The sequence below is a fragment of the Pongo abelii genome, chromosome 20 (assembly GCF_028885655.2).
Source record: "Pongo abelii isolate AG06213 chromosome 20, NHGRI_mPonAbe1-v2.0_pri, whole genome shotgun sequence".
NCBI lineage: Eukaryota > Metazoa > Chordata > Mammalia > Primates > Hominidae > Pongo > Pongo abelii.
Window position 1 is genome coordinate 48420107 of NC_072005.2, and position 9472 is coordinate 48429578.

A 9472-nucleotide genomic window follows, 5' to 3' on the forward strand; every position below is an offset into this window, starting at 1 on the left:
AGGGTTTACAATTCTTAAGAAGAGAGAAGTTGTTGAGCTTTAGAGAATAAGCTGAAACATGCATGAAGCACTAATAACTCTTACCCTGTACTTTGTTACTTTAGTGATAAATTTTACAGCTGGTTCTTTGAATAATTTACATTAATTAAGTTTCTCTGTCTAATGTGAAGTAGCCAATGAATAAGCAAAGCCTAATTCTCCAATAAAGATAATAAAGCCCTTCTTGGGTTAAATGGAAGTGGGAGAATGTCACATCTGTTTCTGTCCATTTCCATTCCTGCTCCTTCTCCTCTGGACCAAACAGGGCTGGCTGATGGAGTTAACCAGGAAGGCTTCAAATGGGGAAATTGGCTCATTTAAACTCCTGCTAGTATTAAATTGTTCCTCAGTCCTATGTAAGTTAAGACAAAAAAGTTATGAAACTCATGTGAGTTATAGGTATAGGATTCTGTTAACAAGTATATCATATCCAGATAAATATGGGCACCTTAAAAGTAGTTGTCCTGGGAATAAATACACATCTATTCAAAAAATTCTGTCATCATTACTCAAAATATTTTGGTCAACTTGCCATGTAGAGTTACTTTCAAAACCAGTCTGAGGCCTACAAGAAAACCAGTTTCACTTCCTTATAATCACACTTAGGATTTCAGATACTTGCTACTCTGTTTGTGTTTATTGGCCTTTTTAAAATAGTTACCCCTTTTTATTTCTCTAGCCCCAAGCAAGGAAAACTCTGGGTTCACATAGTGCTTCAAGTACAGGACAAGGCTCACATCATACAGAGCCCAAGCAATGAAGAAAGATTGGCATGCTTCACAAGACTTTGACTGTTAAACAAAGCATGGTCAGTCTGTTTTCTCCAGTGTCCTGTTTCTGCTTTGTGATCCCCTCCCCCAACCTTTTTGTATTGAAGAACCCTTAAACCTGAGGCTGGGGACATGGCCTTGAATTGTCCTCTCAGAGAAAACAGGGAGAATGGTTAGAGAGAGGTACTTCAGAGGTCTCTTCTTCCTTCTGCTCATGGGTAGTTAGTTAATGATCTACCAGCAGTCCCCACTCTTGGGGAGACTGGGATCATGTTCCAGCCGCACATCACGGCTTAGGGGCAGAGGGCACTTTGTACACAGAGGGAGCTGCATCTGACTTTCCTACTTCATCTGTAGGGTCAGTAGCCATCTGTGGTCTTGTATGTTCTCAGTTCTCAGGCTCCGGATATGAAAATGGATCTTTCAATTATCTTTCTCTCTGAGTCTACTCTAAGGGAAAATGGGACGTTTACTAGCAGAGGAAAAAGAAATACTGAAGTTTGCAAAAATTGATAGAAAGCTGGGCTCCCTGCTCATCATGCCTCCTTCCTCCCTAGCAGTTTCTAAACCCCCAGAACATTACAGTGAGATTTTAGCTGATGGTACAAACATGTCTACAGGATTTCCTCAAGCTGGGGCTACATTTGAAGGCTTTATATTTTGGCCATCTGATCTGCTTTTCTCTTTTCCAGAGGATTCTACCTTTCACAAATAGGTATGATCTAGGAGTTCAGCCTCCCTCACCCTTCACTAATTGCAGAATAAGCAATGCAGAGGCTGTTCAGAGAGTATCTTATCTGTGGGGAGAGGGAGAGGAAGCACTGGAACACCTGCCAGGGGAGGGACCAGAGGGCATAATTAATAAATGAACAACCCTGGAGCAGAATAGGGGACGAGTTAGACACAGGAAGGAAGCTAAGGGAAGCCAGAGAATTTCAGGAATTGAGAGTATCACATGGAGAAATAAAGAGCGAGTTAGAGACTGTTGGTGGTCCCTACCCTGCCACCTGAAAGAATTGCCTGATCAAGGTCTACTATGGGCATGATCTTAGGCTAAGTTTTAGGGATAAAGAGATAAATAAGACACAGTCCTTATTTTACAAGTTTACAGTCTAACAAAAAGGAGACAAATTAACAAATTGGAGGAGATTTTTCAGAATGTGTGGTATTGTGGGCTAGGAGTCTGCTACCATTGCTAATAGCTGGCATTTATTTTTTACCCACCGTCTTCTAAGCATTTTATGCATTAAATAACACATCAACTCCTGACATCAGCCCCTTGAAGTATATATTGCTATTGCTATAATCCTTGTTTTATAGGTGAAGAATCTGAGGCACAGAGACATTACACATAGCCTGCCTGAGGTCTCACAGCAGGCACTCAGAAGCAGAACTCCAGCACAGGTAGTCTGGTTCTAGAACCTACGCTCACACTAACATAGCTGCTAATAAGTCATGTGGGGAAGCTCTGCCACTTCATGTCTACATGCCTTTGTACCCACTTGTCTTTCCTTGGCCTGAGATACTCTTCCTCAAAGCCTCTGGTCAACGAGGGACTCTTCTTTGATATCTTCTCTGACTCCTTCTGCCTATCCCAGAGCCTTTGCTGCCCTTGGAGATTACCCAACACTTTGTCATTGTATTCTACTTGTTGGAATGTCTGACTCCTTTTATTATAAGCTTCTGGAGAGCAAGGAATTTTTATTCTCGGGAAACAGTTATAAAAGTAGAGCCAATAATATAATGAGTTTACATGTACTTATCATCCAGCTTCAGTGATAAACATTTCAGTTCAATCTTATGTCATCTATATTCCCCCTTCCAACCATGAATTATTTTGTAGAAAATCATAGACATCAATTCATTTCATCTGTAGATATTTCAACTTACTCCTAAAATACAAGGGCATTTTAAGAAACAGTATCACAAACATATCAGAAAACATTATCACACTAAAAGATTATTTCCTCCTGGGCTGGGTGCAGTGGCTCACACCTGTAATCCCAGCACTTTGGGAGGCCAAGGCAGGTGAATCACAAGGTCAGGAGATTGAGACCATCCTGGCTAGCATGGTGAAACCCCGTCTCTACTAAAAATACAAAAAAATTAGCTGGGTATGGTGGTGGGCGCCTGTAGTCCCAGCTACTCGGGAGGCTGAGGCAGGAGAATGGTGTGAACCTGGGAGGTGGAGCTTGCAGTGAGCGGAGATCACGCCACTGCACTCCAGCCTGGGTGACAGAGCTCGCTCTGTTTTGAGACTCCGTCTCAAAAAAAAAAAAAAAGATTATTTCCTCCTTAATATCATAAAATATCCAGCCAATGATCAAATTTCTGCAATTACCTTATAATTGTTCTTCCTTTCCGTTTTTCATTTATTTGTTCTTTCATTCCTTCCTTTGTTCTTTCCCTCCCTCCTCTTCTTTTTTTTTTAAATAGTAAGATTGTTTGAATCAGAATCCGAATCAGAAGGACTTTATTTTTTAATCTTCATGTTCTCTTCAATACCTAGCTTAGTATTTGACATATAGTAAGTCCTCAATAAATGTTTGTTAAACAAATAATCAGAAACCTAGAAAAGGTCCTGTTTGATATTTGGTTGGTTTCTTGGAATGCCTTTCAATTTCTGATAACCTTAGTTTTTCAGGGGTTAACTTTGGTGCTAGCTATTATCAGTTTATGAACATTGCTAGAGGTTTGAGGGCAATGGGTATATCCTTGACTCAGACATTTCTAGGCTAGGAGGAAATGGGGGTCCTTGCTTGCTTTTTTTTTTTTTTTTTTTGCTTTGAGACAGAGTCTCATGCTGTCACCCAGGTTGCAGTGCAGTGGCATGACCTTGGCTCAGTGCAACCTCTACCTTCCAAGTTCAAGTGGTTCTTGCGCCCCAGCCTCCCAAGTAGCTGGGATTACAGGCACGCACCACCATACCCAGCTAATTTTTTGTATTTTTAGTAGAGATGGGGTTTCACCATGTTGCCAAGGCTGGTCTCGAACTCCTGGCCTCAGGTGATCCACCTGCCTCGGCCTCCCAAAGTGTTGGGCTTACAGGTGTGAGCCACTGCGCCTGGCCTGGTCCTTGCTTTCTTGTTTCTGTTTTTTGTCCTTGGTCTCTGTCATGGGCTGAATTGTGTTCCCTTAAAAGTCTTCTGTTGAAACCCTAACCCCTAGTGCCTCAGAATGTGACTTTATTTGGAAATAGGGGCTTTAAAGGTGATTAAGATAATGCCTGTAGGGTGGGCCCTAATTCATTCTGACTGATGTCCTTAAAGAAGAGGAAATTGGGACACAAAGAGAGACACCACAGATGTGTAGGTACAGAGAAGAGACCATGTGAGGAGACAGCAAGAAGGCACCTCCAAAACTATGAGAAATAAATTTCTGTTGTTTAAGCCATTCAGGCTTTCTGGTACTCAGCCATATAGTCATATGGCTGCCATATAGTCTGTTATAGCAGACTAATAACAGTATCTTATTGCACGTTAAATTGTCGCTCACTCCTGTAATCCCAGCACTTGGTTAGGCCGAGGCAGGAAGATTGCTTCTGTTCAGGAGTTCAAAAACAGCCTGGGCAACATAGTGAGACCCTGTCTCTACAAAAAAATAAAAATATTAGCCCCATGTGGTGGTATGCGCTTGTGGTCCCACCTATTCAGGAGGCTGAACCTGGGAATCGCCTGAGTCTGGGAGGTCAAGACTGCAATTAGCCGTGATTGTGCCACTACACTCCAGCCTGGGCAACATAGTGAGATCCTGTCTCAAAAAATAAAAGTTGGGGGCCAGGCACAGTGGCTGACACCTGTAATCCCAGCACTCTGGGAGGCCAAGGTAGGTGGATCACTTGAGGCCAGGAGTTTGAGACCAGCCTGACCAACATGGCAAAACCCCATCTCTACTAAAAAGAATACAAAAATTAGCCTGGTATGGTAGCATGCACCTGTAATCCCAGCTACTCAGGAGGCTGAGGCACGAGAATCACTTGAACCCAGGATACCGGGGTTGCATTGGGCTGAGATTGTGCCACTGTACTCCAGCTTGGGTGACAGAGTGAGACTGTCTCAAAAAAAAAAAACCAAAAAGTTGGATTGATCATTTTTGGCTTCTTTGCCACTTCCTCAGAACAGGATTGTAAAGGAGCTTCCAGAAAGCACCAGTGGCTTTATGTGTGCTTGGTACACAGAATTCTAAGATGGCCCCTAATACCTAGAACTATGAATACGATGAGATACCACACCCACGATTATGTTACCTTGTGTGGCAAACAGGATTTTGAAGACATAATTAAGGTTCCAACTTAGTTGATTTTGAATTAATCAGAAGGGAAATGATCTGAGTGGACCTAATGTAATCACATGAGCTTTTTAAAAGCAAAATCAGAGAGTTTTCTCAGGCCGGTCTCAGAAGGGAAAATCGAGATAGTAGAAGTGTGAGAGGGATTTGACTTGAGAGAGGTTCTCCATGGCTAAGATGGAGGAGGTCACAGTGCTAGGACCTAAGAAGGTCTTCTAGGAGCTAATAATAGTCCCTGGCCGACAACAGGACAATGGGGAACTCAAACTATGACTTCAAGGAACTGAATTCTGCAAACTAATGAGTAAGTGTTGTTTTAAGCCACTAAATTAGTGGTGGTTTATTGTATAGCAATAGAACATGAATACAGGTGCTTTGTACCTGATAGATTGAATTAGTGGCTCCTTTCCTTAGTTTATATTTAAAAATTGAAGTAAAATTAAAATACATTGAAATGTCTATAGATCTCAAGTATACAAGTTGATTTTTGGTAAATGTGTATACCCATGCATTCACTACCTGAATTGAGATGTAGAACATTTCCATCAGCCCCAGAGCTCCCTTGAGCATCTTTGTCATTAATCCCACCCTCTAGGGCGAATTCTTTTTTTTTTTTTTTTTTTGAGACGAAGTCTCGCTCCTCTGTCACCCAGGCTGGAGTGCAATGGCTCGATCTCGGCTCACTGCAAGCTCCGCCTCCTGGGTTCACCTCATTCTCCTGCCTCAGCCTCATGATTAGCTGGGACTACAGGCGCTTGTCAACACGCCCCGCTAATTTTTTGTATTTTTTAGTGGAGACGGGGTTTCACCGTGTTAGACAGGATGGTCTAGATCTCCTGACTTTGTGATCCGCCTGCCTCGGCCTCCCAAAGTGCTGGGATTTCAGGTGTGAGCCATTGCGCCCGGCCTAGGGCGAATTCTTAACATCTTTAATTGGAATTGCCTATTCTTGAGCTTCATTTAAATGGCATCATATAGACTGGGCATAATGGCTCATGCTTGTAATTCCAGCACTTTGGGAGGGCTGAGGCGGGAAGATCACTTGCCTCCAGGAGTTCAAGACCAGTCTGGGCAACATAGCGAGACCTCCTCTCTACAAAAAATAAAAAATTAGCTGGGTGTGGTGGTGGCATGCGTCTGTAGTCCCAGCTACCGAGGAGGTTGAAGTGGGAGGATTACTTGAGCCTGGGAGGTCAAGGCTGCAGTAAGCCATGGTCGTGCCACTGCACTCGGCCTGGGTGACAGAGTGAGACCCCCTCTGAAAAAGAACAATGACAATATATAGCATGCGCTCCTTTGTATCTGGTTTCTTTTGCATGGCATAATGTTTTCAAGATTTATCTTTTTTTTTTTTTTTTTTTTGAGATGGAGTCTTGCTCTGTCACCAGGCTGGAGTGCAGTGGTGCGATCTCGGCTCACTGCAACCTCCGCCTCCCGGGTTCAAGCGATTCTCCTGCTTCAGCCTCCCGAGAAGCTGGGACTACAGGCGTGCGCCACCATGCCCAGCTAATTTTTGTATTTTTCATACAGACAGGGTTTCACCATGTTGGCCAGGATGGTCTCGATCTCTTGACCTCATGATCCGCCTGCTTTGGCCTCCCAAAGTGCTGGGATTACAGGCGTGAGCCACCACGTGTCCTTACAGGGAGGGTCTCATTCTGTTGTGCAGGCCGGAGTGCCATAGTATGATCATAGCTCACTGCAGCTTTGAACTCCTGGTCTCAAGCAGATCCTTCCACTTTGGCCTCCTAAAGTGCTGAGATTGAAGGTATGAGCCATGCTGCCGGCCCATCCATTTTGTTTTGTCAGTAGATTGTACCCTTTGATTGCTGATTAGTATACTATTGTATGGATATTCCACAATTTGTTTATCCATTCATCTGCTGATAGACATTTGGGTTTCCAGTTTTTGGCTATTCTGAATAATACTGCTATGAGCATTCATGTACAACTGTTTGTGTGGATATGTATTTTCATTTCTCTTGGGTAAATATCTATGAGTAGGATTGCTGGATTGTAAAAGTGTATATTGAACTTCATAAGAAAGAGTCAACTGTTTTCTAGAGTGGGTGTGCCATTTTATATTTCCCCTAGCAATACATAAGAATACCAATCATTCCCCATCCTTACTTGGTATGGTCAAATCTTTTAAAGTTCAGCCAGTTGCCAACAATTTCTTCTTGAGTACCTCTCTGTGCTTTGCAGAATAGATTATTCATCTCATGCCCATCATATAGTATGTCCTTCCAACTCTTTTTATAATTTAATTCCTACCTATGCTTCAGGTCACTGTTTCCTAACACGGAATAAATGTGAGAATCACTTGGGAGTGTTTGAGAATACACAAACCCTAGTCTCACTACAGGCATATTGTATCAGCTTTTCCAGGGATGGTATATATACTTACGTATGTTGAAAAGGTTCCCTGGGTAATTCTGATGCATACCCCTAGCTAAAAACATTGATTTAGCCCCAGATCCTACCTATTATCTCCATCCTGTCTATATATTAGTAGTGTCTGGGAAGGCTTAGAAATTACAAAGCCTGGGCCGGGCGCTGTGGCTCACGCCTGTAATTCCAGCACTTTGGGAGGCTGAGGAGGGCAGATAATGAGGTCAGGAGATTGAGAGCATCCTGGCTAACACAGTGAAACCCCGTCTCTACTAAAAATACAAAAAATTAGCTGGGCGTGGTGGCGGGTGCCTGTAGTCCCAGCTACTCGGGAGGCTGAGGCAGGAGAATTATTTGAACCTGGGAGGCAGAGCTTGCAGTGAGCCGAGATTATGCTACTGTACTCCAGCCTGGGCAACAGAGCGAGACTCGTCTCAAAAAAAAAAAAAAAAAAAAAGGTACAAAGCCTGGGTCCCTCTCCAGACCAATTATATTGGAATTTGTGGGTGGAGTCTGAGCATCAGTTGTTCTTTTAAAAAATTCCCCAGTTATTCCAATGTGTAGCCACATTTCCCATTAGATTTCTCTGACTTCTTGTGGCATTTACGCCTTTCTTTTTTGGTATTATGATTATTTTTCAGGTCTTATCTCCTGTCTTGGGCTTTATATTCCTTGGGGTAGGGACCTTGCCTTTTTCATTTCTGTATCTTTCATGAACACATGAATTGGTCATCAGGAAGAGATTCTCAGCCACACATAGGTTGTGTCCTGGGTCTCAGGTTCACATGTTAATGCTACAGTATTTGTTCTCCACAAGGTCAGAGGTTGCTTGCGATGAAGGATGTGGGTAACTCCACAGTGCAGCTGGTAGACGGAGGTCACCCTGTTTGGTATGTTTTTAGGTATAGCATTGGAACTAAGAATTCTATGTGTGTGGGGTGGAGGGGCAGGGATATGTAGGGAGAGAGATCTAATTAGGATGGAGGAATTATACAAGGAAGTAGTGATAAAGGAAGGAAGAAACTTCTTTTTTTTCTTTTTTTTGAGATGGAGTCTGGCTCTGTCACCCACGGTAGAGTGCAATAGCATGATCTTGGCTCACTGCAACCTCTGCCTCCCGGGTTCAAGTGATTCTCCTGCCTCAGCCTCCAGAGTAGCTGGGATTACAGGCGCCCACCACCACACCCAGTGAATTTTTGTATTTTTAGTAGAGACAGAATTTCACCATGTTGGCCAGGCTGGTCTCGAACTCCTGACCTCAAGTGATGCACCCGCCGCGGCCTCCCAAAGTATTGGGATTACAGGCATGAGCCACCGCACTCGGCCGGAAACATCTTCTCTTTAGAAGAAGTTTGAACTTACCTAATTGGCCAGAGTAGGCCACTATAGATTTTTGAATAGGAGAGTGAACTAGCTTTTAGGAGGGTAATGAGGCAGTCATATGCAAGGAAGATTTCAGAGAGACTGGAGACAAGAAGAAGTCAAGCAAGACTTTGAGCGTTGTTGAGGGTCTGGGTCAGTTGGTTTTATGGGAATGGTGAGAACAGCATAACTGAGAGTTGTTAAAAAAAGGATCAAGAGGCTTTCACAATGTATTGAATCTGGAAACAAATGAGCAGGGGCTGTGGAAACTTAGGGGGTGTCACTGGGAGAAATGAGTGAGCTGTGTGGGAGAGCTTGTTTAAATGGGTAACTTCAGACAGTATTTGGATGTGGGTGTCATGAGTTCTGGAAGTAGTTGGGGCTAGAGATATAAATTAAGAGCCATCTTCAGAGAGATCACTAAGCTGATGAAAGAGGGTAGATGGAGGGAGACAAGAAGGGTCTGAGTACTAAATCTGGTGTGGGGGAGCAGTATATAAGTGGGAAATGGAGGGAGGAGAGCTTTCCAGAAGGGAAAAGTTGTCTGTGATCTTAGATATTGTAAAAGGAAAAAGTGTGAGGACCGTAAAAATGCCTTTGGAGTTGGCCAAGACATGGATACT

At 43.2% G+C, this 9472-nt stretch overlaps 1 protein-coding gene and 1 long non-coding RNA gene across 2 annotated transcripts in view; both read left to right on the forward strand.

Annotated features, from left to right (window-relative positions):
- Positions 1-9472, forward strand: part of LOC103888610 (CEA cell adhesion molecule 6) — a 913736-nt gene that overhangs the window by 748890 nt on the left and 155374 nt on the right. The gene's annotated exons all lie outside the window — the stretch shown is intronic.
- LOC129051986 (uncharacterized) overlaps positions 1-9472 on the forward strand; it is an 80883-nt gene that overhangs the window by 51949 nt on the left and 19462 nt on the right. The gene's annotated exons all lie outside the window — the stretch shown is intronic.